Source organism: Corvus cornix, chromosome 3 (genome assembly GCF_000738735.6).
Source record: "Corvus cornix cornix isolate S_Up_H32 chromosome 3, ASM73873v5, whole genome shotgun sequence".
In the NCBI taxonomy this organism is placed as follows: domain Eukaryota; kingdom Metazoa; phylum Chordata; class Aves; order Passeriformes; family Corvidae; genus Corvus; species Corvus cornix.
In genome coordinates this window covers 34393001-34408928 of record NC_047056.1, presented here as the reverse complement: position 1 = coordinate 34408928, position 15928 = coordinate 34393001, and positions in this window count along the sequence as shown.

Genomic DNA, 15928 nt, shown 5'->3' with positions numbered 1-15928 from the left:
TATTCCATACCATATGTCAAGATACTCACTATATAAAGTAAGAAAAAGCTGGTCTGGTCAGGGTCACTTCATGGAAACTGATTGGGCATAGTTTGGCAGGTAGTGAGTGATTGCTCTGCACAACACTTGTCTTCTATGTTCTGATTCTTCTATCATTATTATTATTATTAATTATTATTATTATTATTATTATTATTATTATCCCTTCCTTTTTAGCACAATTGAACTTTTGGTTTTATTTCAACCCATGATTGTTTCTGGGTTTTTTTCTTCCATTTCCCTCTCCATCCCATCGGGGGTGGGATGGTGATTTAGCAGCTGTGTGCTGTTCAGCTGTCTGCCCTGTTAAACTATAACAAATGTTTATTGTCTCTGATCATCTCTGTGATGAAGAAAATGAAACTAATTGTGTGGTATTACTGCAAAGTAGCATAGTAAGAAAATAATTTAAACAAGAAGAAATCCTATCAGTATCAAGTTGGGTGAGTATGGGAAGTAGCCAACCTCTGAAACAGGAATCCTCATAACCTGTGGAGCATCCCAGCAGGTTACACACAAGGAAATGTGTTCAGCCTCTAAAGCAGCTTCCAAGTTCTATCCACCCTGAGATAAATGTGGCAGGGAGAAGGAATCAAATCCAAGACATTGAGAGACTAAGACATCAAGAGGAGCACAAAGAGGTTAAATTTGTCAGTGTTTGCAGCAGCCCACGAGGACTTTGGGCACACCCTTCTTTCGTATCTCACCAGATTTCCTCTAGAGGGAATATTTACTTTAAAAGTTCACTAGAAAGATCTTCATAGATGGGTTTGTAGCCTGTTTCCTTACTGAGAAAAAAGATAACCCAGAGTATAGAAGCCAAAGGACTTTCCTGGAGAGAAGGGGATTCAATATTTTTAATTTAGGACCCCATCAACATTTTTCAGGGAGACTGACTCGTGGGGACTACTCCTTGTATTTACGAGCCTGATTTTCTCAAGAACACACGAAAAGTAGCTCATATGCCGCTTAACTAAAAGACACTGCCCTGCAATAAACTAATATGCAATAAAGATATTGTATACCTGAGTGTCTACTAAAAGGCTACTCTTTTCTTCAGCTCCACTGAACATAACATATGCCAAGAGCAGCTGCACTTAAGAGTTTGTAACTATAAGGTTAGTACTTCAGAAAAGCCTGTGCTGCACTTTTCTTGACCAGAATGTCCTAATGTTCCTGCAGCAGAGATTTATTATGGAGTTTGTTTACTTTTCATTGTCATCTTCCCGTAAGTAATACCAAAAATTGCAATATTTAGACCTTTATTTTTACAGCTGTAGTTTGAACAGCTTCTCTATCAGTATCTAAGAACTGATAAAAAAAAGTGACTGGTGCCCCAACTCAGATCAATACTTGGAAATTCTGCCACCACAGTTGACAAAAAGCATAATTTATCTACAATTCTATATTAGAAATGCAAATACATTAGTACAGGAAAATAATATGCAATTCATTCACTGAATAATTACGGTTTATACTAGAAAAATCCCTCTTTGACATGTTTTGCATCTCTTACAGGAGACTTTCCCAATGTAAAAATTACAGACAGTAGTGCCAATCTTAGACAAAGTATGAATTTGCTGCTTCACTCTTGGTGATGGGTAATTACCTCTTTTAGCACTGAGCACTGAGATTTGATCATGTTAAGGGCATATGAAGAACACTGGTGAGGTTATTATTTCTCTTTTTTTTCTTTAACGAACAACTCTCTGCATTTCAGATTTTGAGCTCATACCAGAAGTAAACATAACCAAATTCCAAGACTACTTTTTCTTTTCCACAGAAGTGAGGGAAATGGTATGAAAGGATGTATTTTGATGTGATTACCAAATACATTTTGACATCAATATGCTTCAGACGGTATGCTTGGCTGATTGATTGAATCTGACTGCTGGCACACTGTATGCCAACAAAAAATATGATTGATGTCATCTGGTAGCACTTAAAAACTATGTGTAAGGAAGGGGGGAGAGGGAGTGGCCAAATTCTGCCGGAGAAAGAGATGGAGCAGGAGCTGGCAGTGATATCCTGACATGGTGATATCAACAGCCCCCAGGTCACCCCAAGTCACTTAAGCATTTACTCAAAATAAAGATTTGCACTATTAGCCAAGTGCAAATAAAGATTTGCACTATCAGTTCACACCAAGCCCCTGCTCATAATTTGAGGATACCCCCATGCTGCCATGGAGGAGCTGGGCTTACCTAGACTCCAGACCAGCCTTGGTTAAAACCCTGGAGACGGCTGTGTGTCAGCCCACGTGCACTGACCACGGCAGCCTTGTTTTGGCCAGCAGCTGGACCAGCAGCCACAGAGCTGAGGTGCTGGTGCCCTGGCTGTGCTCCTGGGACAAATGTTCTTGCAGAAGCCAGTTGGATAGAGCAGTCACCACTGCTTCTTCAACAGAGATCCATTCTGTTTACTGCAGACCACTGTTGCACCTTAAGAAAGAGCTAAAGCAATAGACAGTGATACACAGACAGACATGTAGCTCTTCCATGACACAAAGCTCTAAGAACAGGCTTTACTAGTGTGACCTTAACTCGTATTTTTGTAATTTACCAAGAACACACTGTTCCTCTGCTTTCACGACTCCACTGATTTCCTTGACAGCCACTTGAGAAGCACAAACCTAAAACACATGTATATGTCCTCGATTTCCTTTTGAGCTGTCAGTAACACAGAGTGCCTCATGGGTATGTGGAAGCTGAAGCAGCTCTGTGCAAATAGCTCCTTTTAAAAATAAAAAAAGTCTTATGGAAATTCTTAATTACATCTGCAGATGACACAATACCATTAGCAGCCTGTTAGATCCCAAGTACAGGGTGGGAAAAAATCCTTTTTCACTGCCAAAAAAAGGCATCGAGACACTATATTCTTGATATATCTAATTATAACATGCTTGTATGGTATTCACACTGTTGGTAACCTCCCTAACTTTCCTTCTTTCATTTGAGACTTCAATGTTTTAATAAGGTAAAGTCTTAGAATACTTTTAAATGATTAAATCTGAATTAAATCTACGGTCTTGAACCTTTTTAAAATATAGCATAAAAAATGCTGCAGGTTTTCTTTCAAAAGCCATTTCAAAAAAAACCTCTTAAAACTTCTTTCTAAACATTGTAATGGTGTTCATCTACAGCAATTACAGCTCCAATTAACTGCAATTTCACTTGAGAAATGCTCATGCCTGAAAAATGTCCTTTTATTTAAAAAATCCCAAACATCCAAGTACCTTGTAAACAAAACCAAGCATTTGAGATTGCCCACTTGAATGCTGGCAATGGAATAATTGAAATTTGACCCTTCCTCTACTCCACATCAGTGTTAATATAATGCAAGTCAGATCTGTCCATTTTTTTCTTACAAGAGTTGAAATAAATAGGATATTTAAGATAGGTTTTCCATTCTCCATTAAGCTGACAGCATGGAGTCTGAAGATAAATTAGCAGAAATGAGTGGTTGTTATGCAGCCAAAAATGCATCTAGTATGCCCAAAGCAAAATAATTACCATTACAAGAGACCTCTGCAACCTGAACTTAAAGGCCACCAGGTTGCGAGGTATGAAAGCAATTTGTAATGATGTGAATATAATACCACTTCTTCTTCTGCATATAACCCACCTGCCAGGCAAATAAGTTAACCTATCTCAGGTATGAGCATCTTCACAATGAAGTTTTATTATTCAATCACTGCTGTTTCTGTTGAGCACCTTTGATATAAGTGTCCATCATATTTTTTTAAATCCAGTGATAGGGACAGAAAGCAGTATCTCAAATCCTTTGTAATTTCCTAACTAATATCCCTCATTCACCATGAGCCTTGGCTCAGATTTAAAGGTTTTCCAAATTATGTCTTCTCCAATGAATGAGGAGAACCTTTTAGATTCCTGGATCAGATATGTTTCAATTATTACGGCAAAGGCCATCGCTACATGCACTCAGCAAGGCGAGAAATACCATGTCGGAGTAGCCTTGTATCTTGTCATTGTCAGTGACATGTATTTCAGAGGAACAGGAAAATATTTCACTGTTAAGATAAAATATGAGAACAGTACATCAAGAAATAGATTTTCTCATGCTGTCAGTCCAACCCTTACAAAAACATTGGATCAAACAGGAAAGTCTTTTACTAGACATCTGTTTGCAAATTAATGAAGGAGAGTTCCTGATGTAAGACTACTGGCCAACACTTCAACATTCACGCCAGTGTGGCAAATGACAAAGCATTTAGATGGGTACATATCTTCTTTTACTTTTTTTTTTTTTTCCCACATACTCACTTAGCTTTAGGTATTACACATTTTCTACTAAATCTCTGTTCTGCAGGACTGATTCATATCTAGTGTAAATCAATATGGCTTGAATTAGGTCAGTGTAGCTGTGCTAATTTACACTTGTCTTCAACCTGGAGCATTGATTTTATACTAATATACTGTATTTTTATGATATATAAATACAGTTTTCAGCCTGACATACTGACTGTATTCTGCATTTCTTCAAGGAAGAAAATTAAGATTTGATTCATATTTTTGAGGTGATTTTCATAGCAAGCTCCTATCATTTCATAGCAAGCATTTATCATTTGTACAGGGATTCCTGCAGATCTCCGAAATAAATTCTTCTCCCACTTGTTAGCTGGTAGCATAGGTAGCTGGTAGCACCAACCCTGCGAGGGTAGCATCCAACAAGACAGATGACTAGAATCATTTGTAGAGAAGTCTGACACTGTGTATTTATAAATCTTGTTGCTTAATTTTAAAAAGAACCAAACAACCCTAAGATTTTAAAAACAAATAAACAACTCTAAGATTTCCTACAGAAGAAAACTGTTGTTCTTCCCTGGCCATTTTTTCACCCCATAATCATAGACACCTTTGGGGTCAGCCAGCTCCCCCGCCTTCTAATGACTGAATATCCAGGCATCCTATTCACAAGCTACAGCAGCAGATGGAAACCCCAAGTCCTACCAACAGGCAAACTCATCAGCCAGGCCAGCCAGCCCCAGTACAGTCACTTTGAGGATGGAGGAGCCAGCCTGGAGTAAAGAGACAGGGCCTGGCTCAAAAGTCTGAAGGACCAGGGCAATTAGACAGCCTATCTAATGAGCCATTTGGTCATAAGGACATCCCAAGGAGCAGAGAAATCCAGAGTATGGACACGGTAAGCCAGAAAGATTGGGTATAGTTGTCCAATATCTCTGTCAGGCAATGAGCAAAGGTGGCTAGAGAAAGAGCAGGAAAATGGAAAACAAAACAACAAATATCCTAGGAAGCATCATTATTGATAGCATCTCATCTGAGGGTTGAAGGAAATGACAGGCCTTTGCAAAAGGTTTCAATTCATCAAAACACCATTTTTGACAAAGGAATGTTCTGTGAGAAAGTTGTCTTTGAGTTCAAAACTTTATGTTTGTGTTACAAATAGCAGAAAATTATATTCATACTTTTTTCTTAATGCAGTGCTGAGGAACCTTCTAGGTAGATATAAATGTATTTATCAGTATGTGTTTAAAAATAGATAAAAGCAAAAAGAGGTGCAAATATTCTTCATGGTTTGATTGAAGAGTCATGAAAGATCAGGTAGTTCAAAAAGAAACTCGGGAGTTCCACAAATCAGTGGAAAAATCAGTTAAAAACCCTCCCACCCACTTCAGTGTGCAGCTCCTTGCAATGAGCATGTACTTCACAGGTGATAATTTACATGCTCATGAAAAACTGTGAAACTGCAGAGACCAGATACCAGAGACAGTGAATCATAATCAATTCATGCCTGAAGAAGCACAGAGAAAAAAAAACCAAATCAATATGGAATTTCACAGCAAGGAAGATTTGGGACTGAGCAGGACTGATATGTATGAGTAGCTAAATTTGTACTATTGGTTCTTGCCTAGAGAAAGAAGAATCATAGATGAGCTGAACTTTGGACTTGATATAAAAAGGGAAGTTGTAAAGAAAGCATAAGGTCCTAGCCAGTTAGTACAGCAGGCATGCTTGAGAAGTTTCCCTTGTGCACTTGACCTGTGTCTGATGGAATTTCAGTGCTAAGGCATCTTTTTCAAAGTATTTTCTGTCTGAAAAAGTAGAGTCTGAGCAGAACACAATAAACCAGGTTAAAGTCTCAGTAGATCTATAATCACATTGCAGTCCCTATACTCCTTTCAACCGCAAGGTTTCAAATTGTCTGAGAGGTCAAATAACTTATGGCCCAAAATTTCAGAAATAACCAAGGCTCACTTCTGGATTTGCACTTGAAATAGTTCAATAGGGCCTGATGTGGGACTTACTATAATTCAAGTTTATTTGGAGTTCCTCAGGTACGAAAACTCAAAGAACATGGACGTGCAAAATTCAATACTTAATTATGTAAAAAACAAACCTAAAGACTGCAAAAGCAAGAATTACCATCTTTTTGCCACCCTTACTAGCTAAGGACCAGATCTTCAGCACACTTTCCATTCATTTAGTGTCTTTGTCTCAGTGGAAAGCATCCCAGGCTTTCATTAGTCCTCTACACAAAAAAAAGACAGCTATGGCTGAGGCTGTGCAATCCATGCAGCTAAAAATAAAATGGAAGGCATCTGTATTTCCAGGACAGCAGATTTTAATGCCCTGAGATTCATGTCCACCCCCAAGCACTTCAGTCTCCCAATTAATCTCTTCATGGAACAGCTAATTTCCAAAATGTTTTCACTTAAGGACTTAATCAATGAAGTCCTTTTAGGAAACTGACCTCAAGCTCTAATCCTCACTTTAAACAGGTTATTGTTAGCGTGGTACAGCATTCACAACAATGAGAATAGAAATGATGAACTATTTAGTATTTGGCTTTCAGCTTTGGTCATTGGGGATCATATTTTCCTTGATAATATTTATTAAGATATGTTTTCAAAGTGAATAATTTTAGTCATACTTTCTCTCAGGTCTTACTGATTACCTAAATTACATAAATACTTTCATTATATATATAGATATAATTTATATATTATTTTATAAAAATAAACTATATAAATACCTCACAGAATGAGATTTCTCTTAGCTTTTTCTGAAGATCCAGCTCTATACACCCAGCTGGGACAACTGGGTGTATCAATGAACTCAGAAGTGGTGAGGTTCAACAGACTCCATGACCAGACTGCAAAGGTGGCCCAAGGGATTCGCTTGCCCAGCTCTCATCCTGCAACAGCTTCCTCCAGGAATGTTCTCATGCCATGTTAGAGTAATACAAGGACCTCCTTACCTTCTACAGGACAGTAACAGACAAAACAGGCCAACAATAAAAATAAGAAACAACAGCCCTGGCCTGCCCTGCACTCCTCCCGGCCTAGGCTGTCACCAACAGAGAGGGGAGATCTGGAGAAAGGTTCTCTTCAGCCTGTTCAGGCTACATTCAAGGACATTTAAGGTGATGGTACAAAGCAACTCTGCACTGGAGGTCTTCTAGGAATCTGGTTGGCATAAGCACTTACTTTTTGCTTCTTTTTCTTTATATCCATTGTGATTGTGGTTCTCATTCACTGTAAACTGGCACATATTCATAAAAACCAGTGGGACTAGTCTAGTTCATACTTCCTGAAAATTCCAGCTGTGTGGGTTGGGCTTGTCTTTTTAATTCTAATTTTGTAAAGCCTGTACAATAGAGGTCTACTCCATGGCCAAGGCACCTGGATGATAAACACATAGTAATGTGCATTCACATAAATTTAAAGATTTCATTCAAACCCACTATATTGTATAGAACTTAGTTAATATGTTGAGATAATAGATCCAAAGATCAAAAAGAATAGTCATGATGATCTCATCTGTCCCCCTGAGGCTTTCAGGCTGTAAAATTTCAACCCTGCATCAGCCAATACTTTTGTAACAGACTTCACACTGAGAACACTGATCGACATTCTTGTCATAATTCTTCAGATATAAAAACATCACCTTTAGTTATTGTCAGACTGGCCCAAATACCTGTGGGACTTCTTGCAGTCTATGCTCAAAAGTAGTCACCAAGATGACTTTTTAAGTCTTCTAATTTTTACTGACTCATAGCTTTGCCAAGGCCTAGAACAGTGAACTGTAACTGAAGAACACTGGAACATATAGAGATTCATGCTAAGCCTAAGGAGCTGGCTTGGAGTTAAAGACTCAAGAGCCCTTGCATTAGATGGGCACAACATATGAGAAAAGAGTGTCTCCAGGGTGCATGGGAACCTCAGAACCTTAAACTGTGACTTGCTCTCACAGAAATCTATGTGGGCACAGTGACAGAGACCTCATAAATAAATAGAATAAACAATTAAGAAGTTATGTCAAGTTAACACACAATACATCCACAGGTGGGAACCATACAAACCTGTGACTGAACCTCAAAAGACATGTGACCAGAGTCTTGAAGAAGGTAGTTACCATGTTTTAAGTGAACAACCTGTGTAAAGCCACACCTAATTTTTTTTAAATAGGGACAGAGTATTCTTCACATGCAGATTTCACATCACTTTTTAGTCTCCTAATTGACTGTAGTTATCATATTTACATTCCCGAGGCGTTTACTCAGATGTCACCTCAGCTATATTTTGAAGACAATGGATTTGCACATATAAAATTGAAGGAGAATTAATTCAGTGAAGAAAAATGAAGGCCAGTGAGAGTTTTACTTGCTGATGTGATTGGCAAAGAAAAAGAAATAATTCATCTGAAACACAACAGGAGAAAAGACACAGACAAAAACAAAACATAAGTGAAGATGAAATAAGAAAGACACAACTATTGTAGGCTGTTAAACCTTAGTCACAGTAAACACAATACCCATGTTACCTCAGAAGTTCTTCAAGAAAGAACTCCAAGGTGCTGTAACGCTGCCCCAGGCACTGACAGTCAGTAGAGACCTGTGAAGTGGTACACATCCCTTCCATTCTGCACAGCACAGGCTTTGCTCTGGCCTCAGGAAATCATGTTGGTGCTGGACATGGTAAATACAATTTCATTCCAGGATAATTAAAAGCATTTAGGAGGTAATGGATGGCTTAGAACAGGCAAAATGGGATTTAACACGGAATTTTACCCATAACAGCCATAAAAAAAAAGGATGAAGTTGCACAGAAAAATACTTTAGCAGCAAACTCATCAAAAATTAGTATTTTAAACCAGTCTAATGTCAAAACACCATTAAGGGTAATTTGCTAAGCAATCGTTTGGGGTTTAGGTGATTTCTTTTAAAGGACATTTGTTGACTGTCTAGATCTAAACTATGGTACACCTAACTCTATTATTACTATTATTGTTGTTGTTGTTGTTGTTATCTCTGATCTTTTACAGACAATCTTTCTTTTTGCAGGATTATTTTTTTAAAAGACTATTTTCCTGAGCTGTTTCTCTTCTCCTGACCATGAGACAAATGGCCCACTTTGCCATTCAGCAGGAAGAAATGCACCATTACAACTCAAGTAAAAATAATAAGGATGTTTCATAAGCAGTAGTCGCTACTTGGACCACTGCAGCAATCTGAAGAGTTTGGACTCCTAATTAAAGTAATCCAGACTCAAATATCTATGTACTGTACAAATATGTGATAAAAAGTTGTTTCTTCAAACAGATTTATGGATGAAATTTGCAGAGTATCTGTGACCTACATCCATTAGTTGGGTAAAGTATCCTAATTTTGGAAGATGAAAGGGCTTTTTCTACTTTTTCTGCTGAAGTTTTCACACTTGATATAAAAAAAAATTAATGAGGGAATGAGAAGGGAGGGAAGAACTGCATAAGTGAGGTTCAGGCCTTGGCCTCCCAGGTGACTCAAAAAGCTGAAGAATCCTCTCTTCTCTCATACTCAGAGAATGCTTAATTCTGTTATGTGAAGTGCAAGGACTTCATTTTATAACTTGACTTCAGAGACTCTGCTGAGAAGTGATCCCCCTCAAACAACTGAAAACCTAAAGCTGATACTTCAAAACACTGAAGAAGGGCCCTAACTATGTTGCTGAAGGAAAAAAGGAGAAAGTGGTCATCAGTCAAGTTTTACAGAAAATTGCTGGAGGTACCTGCCTTCCTCAGCAGGATCTGGGGCAGGAATTTGAGTAGCTGGAGAATGGGATTTAGGTCATATGCTATTTCAGTACTTCACTGTCAGATGGAGTAGGCACCTTCCCGCTAAAACATCTAATAGGACAAGACCCCAGCTATACATGCTGGTGGTATTCAAAGGCTTTCAGCTTCTTGTGTGCCCCTGCAGGCCTCCCTGCAAGGTATCCCAGATTCTGCAGCTCAGTGACTGAAGACTTTGTTCTCTGACATTCATCATTGATACATTTAAGCCCTTCTTCAGATCTCAGCTTTAGAGTTTAAATCACAGTTTTCAAGCAAATTTGGCATTATAAAGTTAATCCTCCCTGAAAGCAGCTTTTCAGAAAAAGACCTGAGGGTCCTGGTAGACAACAAGCTGACCATGTGCCAGTAATGTGTCCTTGCAGCAAAGGAGGCCAGCTGCATACTAGACTGAATTAGGATGAGAATTTCCAGCAAGTTGAGGGAGGTGCTCTTTCCTCTCTATTCATCCCCGATGAGAAAAATCTGGAGTTGTGAGTCCAGTTTTGTACTTCCCACCACATGAAAAGGCCTGTCCAGAGCCTGTATAGCATTAGTTATCTGTTTTAAAGCAAGCTCCACTTTGCCAACAGGTAATAAAACCTAATTTTTTCAATTCTAGATAGCAAATATTAAAGAAGGATGAAAAATGGATTATGCTGTTCTGCAAACAGAAGTATGCTCTTCTCAGAGGCTAGACTTAACAACACTATGGAAAAAAATGCTTTGCTCAAAAAAGATGTAGATAACATCCAGAACATTACAACACACCTCCTAAGGCAGAAGAAAACTGCATTAACTTAATGATTTGCTAAGAAATCTGAAAACTGTTCTATCACTGCAAAGGACACAGATTTTCACAAGAATGTCCCCAGTTCCAACCTATATGAAGTCTATCAGATAAAGTAAATCCTTGACCAGTTCAAATTTCTTCTATGTAAGTTCAAAAATGTTGAGACATAAGTAGAAAGTCAAATCTGAATGGCCCTGAAGGGAAATTACTGTTATGCATTTATCTTGACTCCAGCTACTATTTTTCATTTTACTGCATCCTGAGTCCAATATTTACCTTTATATATGATTAGATACTACAGATATTTACTTAAAAGCAAATGATTGCAAGGCATACTGTGAGATTTTAAGCAACTGAAATGCTACTGACATAAAAAAAGTCACGCAGGCACAAATGTTTAAGTTTAAAACATTTTGCATTTTATCTTCTGCCTCTTTTTCATCTCCCTTGCCTAAGAGGAATTTGCCAAGTCTGTGCAGGAGAGAGAAATAACCTCAAAATCCAATTATGATTTCATAGGTCAAGACATCTGTCTACTGAAACATCAAGTTTTTTATTCCCTGAGTCAGCTGATAAAGGACAAGCAATGACATTATTTTCTTATAAGCAATTTTTAGAAAGACCTAATAGACAGGGTTTGTCTTCTGAAATTTTGAACAAGACTTTTAAAATAGTAGTCCAAATTTATTTCAATAGATCATTCACTAATACCTGATAGAAGCAGATCCAAACATCCAGGGTGCTTTAGGCCTGCTTCTAAGTAGGTAATATGATTATCATTAAAAGTACCCAAACAGAAAGAATAGTAAAGATCTTTTTACATCACTTGCCTTTAGAACAGACAGATGCTGGAGTTCAGGATGCCTTAAAGCTTATACAAAAAGACTGCAAACCATTTTAGTGTAAATTTTTGGCAAATGGCAAAAAGCAGTATCTGAGACACGGAATACAAAATAATTTACATTCATGTGACAGTCTTACATAATAAATAACAGAAGTATGTTAGCCACAAATAATCTCATTGCTGATGACCATTTGAATGTTGCTCTCTAATTAGCAAGCAGTGTCCAAAGTTGTTTATAAAGAACAAGCTGTTAAAAACATCAAGAAAATAGACTTTTTGGTGAAGTGCCCACATACCATTTTAATAGTACTGTAATAACACCATACAGAAACTACTAAATTCATGTATTTTAAAACTTCTACAAGGGTTATGAAATACTCTTGTACAGAGTAATGCTCCTATACAATATTTACAACATATAAAATGTTGCGATTGCACCCTTCTTTACAGTAATATATTATCAGGAGAGCTAACAAGCTGTAGATGACATAAACCAGTGTGGGTTCCAAAGTATATCAGAAAATATATATATCTTCTTTTATATATATATATAAAGAAAGGGGAAAGCCCAGTCTATCTGAAAAATAATGAAACCAAATGTGGCTTTTTGCCTAAACAAATCTGAGTGTCCAAAGAAGGATCACTTCTTTCCAGCACTAAAGTCATTAAAAATGTCAGCAGAGGTCCATGAGTAAAGTGACAGAGGTCACAGATGCAGCAGACACTGCAAGTTTCTCTGTTTTCCTTCCTCCCTAGCCATTTCATGAACAAAAAGGGCATCATCAGAATGCCACAGCCAGTGGAAGCAGCAGCTTCTTTTGTATTGAGCAGGTATAAAGTGATTGTAAAGAGCGAAATGGTCAGGCTTTTAACCCACACTTACTTTCCAGTCTTAAAATCTCTCCAAGCATTTCACACCAAGTTGAAATAAATGACACTTGCTATAACCTAGGCTGATGTTGTGAGGACTTGTTTAACAGCAAAGCAGCCAGATATAGTTCTACTGGACATGATCAATAGGGGTGTATTACCATGCATATTCTGCATTTCAAGCTAAGGCATATTCATGTAAGCACTTACAGATCTCTAATATTCTTATGTCAACACTTGTAAAGCACTGAATGCACCTGTTGCATACAGTTTCCTCAGTGAAGATCCTCTGAGCAATGCCAGTGACAACACTTTGGTATATCTACCAGTCATACAGCTGTTTTGTACTGAGTCATTCCCACCGTGCTCCCACTGAAGCCCTCACAGCCTGCCCTGCTACTCTGCCCTTGTGAGACCCCACCTGGAGTGCTGCATCCAGCTCTGGGCCACCCAACATAGGAAGGACATGGAACTGTTGGAGCAGAGGAGGGCTGCAAAGTTGAAAAGGGGACTAGAGCACCTCCCCTGTGAAGATGGGCTGAGAAAGTTGGGGCTGTTCATCCTGGAGAAGAGAACATTGTCTGGAGACCTCATAGCATCTCTGCAGTATTTGAAGGGAGTTTCAGGGAAGCTGAAGAGGGACTCTTCAGCAGGAATTGTGGTGACAGGACGAGTAGTAGGTCCAAATTGAAAGATGGGAAATTTAGGTTAGATATTAGGAAGATATTTTTCACTGTGAGGGTGGTGAGACATTGGAACAGGTTGCCCAGGCAGGTTGTGGATGCCCCAGCCCAGGCAGTGTTCAAAGCCAGACTGGATAAGGCCTTGAGCAGCCTTGGTCTAGTGGGAGGTGTCCCTGCCTATGGCAGGGGCAGTTGGGACTATGTGATGTTTAAAGTCCATTCCAACCCCTTAACATTCTATGGTTCTATGATTCTATGATGATATGATTAAAATTACTTAGCTCTTAATCTGCTCATCTCTGAGGTCAAAATGGATGTTGCACATGGTCACTTCAAGAATGACAGGACTGATACCTTTGAATCCCCCACTTCTGTCCATGGTCAAAGGACTATTCACAGACTGCAAAGACAAAAGAGATCATTACAGTTTTTTCAGAACAGTCACACAGAGAAATGCAGAGGAAAGTCCAGCAAACCAGTCTGATACCAGCAGTGACTCCGTGAAAACAAAGTCCTCTAGGGTCCTGTTCCAGGGGGATAAAATACAGGGAGTGCCGCAAAAGATGCTGGCATAAATGAGAAATGCTCTCCTGCATTTATTTAGCACCACTTCTTGTTGTGCCACTCCTTGTTTATGACGTATTCATTTCCTCTTCTGCTTTTTTATTAGCATCCAGTACCACCCTCCACTGAGTCTAAGGATATAGGGAAGGCAAAACAACAGGTTTCTGCACAAGAATAAATGGTGTTTGGAGGTCTGAACAAGAGAGAAATGGGAATCCAAATATTTCTTCTGATCATTTTTATCAATCCTAACAAGCCATAAGGAAAACCTCTAATCCAGTCTTCCCACTAGAATCTCATTGATCTTTATGCTGTCAGTCAACATAAACCTAACATTGGGTAGAACACATCTGCTGAGACAGAGATACTAATTTATAAAGTAGTGACCTCACTTCCTATTAAAATCACTGGAGTGAAACAAGCACTATTTCATCCTGAAAAGGATGTCCAAAATAAGTCAGATTAATCTTATCCTAAAATTACCTATTTCTTTCCACAATGCTTGAAGAGAGCTGATGGCAGCCAATGTAGGCAGACACATACATGCAGATGAATGTCAGACTGTGATGCTGATTTATTTACAGTGACAGTACTGATCTGACCTGATACAAAGGTTGCAGATGAAGCAGATTTTCACTACCATCTGAAATTCTTCTGTTGTTTATAGGCCTCTATGCCAACATAACTAAGAGTCAGGCATCTCAGCAGGAACATGCCTCTAGCCTCTAGGTCCGAAACGGGCATCCAGAGGGGGCAGAACGGAAAAAGAAATAGTGGCAGCTGCCGCTGCCTTGCTTAGTCTGCTAGAGGAAATTTTAGGTCTGTTAGAGAGGGATGCCACTAGTGCATCGCTGCACTTTCAGTCATGGGGAGCTGCTGCAATGCCAGACTCAGAAGATCCCTTGCTAAACCATTAACTGTGTTTCCTGCAGGTACAATTCTCAGTTATCTTTTTTCAACAGCTGCCTCACCCTTTCAGCAGATTTTCAGGAATTGGTGGGACAGTAGTGGGTACCTCTAATCCTGTTGTCCTGTAAGATACAGACCATAGTGGGAGAACAGTATTACTGAAAGTCACGTGGATTAAGGTTCAGGACCTGGACATTCATCATGCCACAATAATTTGCAGAGTTACTAAAAAGCTGGTAAGAAAACAATCCCTGTTGTGTGGCAAGTTCTGTCTGTCCCCAAACTGCAATTTTTTTTCTTGACTATGATTTTCACAGAACAAGGGTCATAAGACGTGAGCTTGAGTATCTCTGTGAAATGCATGTATTTGAGGATGCTTCCTTCCTCCCATTACTTGGCTTTTCAGCCTTTCTGGGCACTAATATTCTCAGAAAAAAAACCCAGAGTGTTGGGTCAGAAGAGCTATTTCAGTGCCCTCCAGGATCCAGTAGAGTAAGACAAATACAGATGACTTCACCACACCCCAAAGGTGCGCAGCCCTTACAAGCACAGAGAGGATCAATCTGAATTTTTACTGAAAGGCAGTCTGCTGGCTCTAGCTGAAAAAAAAAAAAAAGCAAACTGGCCACCAGAATCAAACAACCCTTCTGGGACTGCAGTGAAAACCACGAAATGGCAAAGCAGAAAACACAGAAACAGCCCTTTCACGTCAACCCATAGGCCCCTGCTAAGTAAACCAGTTTTGAAAATGGAAATCTTTTTCACAAGTATATCACCGCATATTCAACATAAACATACTTTGAGATATCCTTATTTCTTTTTCCTGTATTCAGGACTACTCCCCACTAAGGACATAATGACTGCAGTGCTCCAAAAGTCACAGATTGTCTAATTATCTTCAATTCATATGTTTGTTAGAGGCTCACAAAAATCTGTGACATTGGAAGACACTATGGAAAGACACCATTTCAATAATTGGAAGGATCATTGGAGCAGTATTATAGTAATTTCAAAGGAACAGAGCACAACATAATGGTGTTGGGATATGGGGGCGTGTAGTTTTTCATTCACCCTTTCTCTTTACACAGCAATAACCAGCATAAGATCAAAAATATAAAATCCTTCCCTCCTCAACACATCAATAACACGTATCATG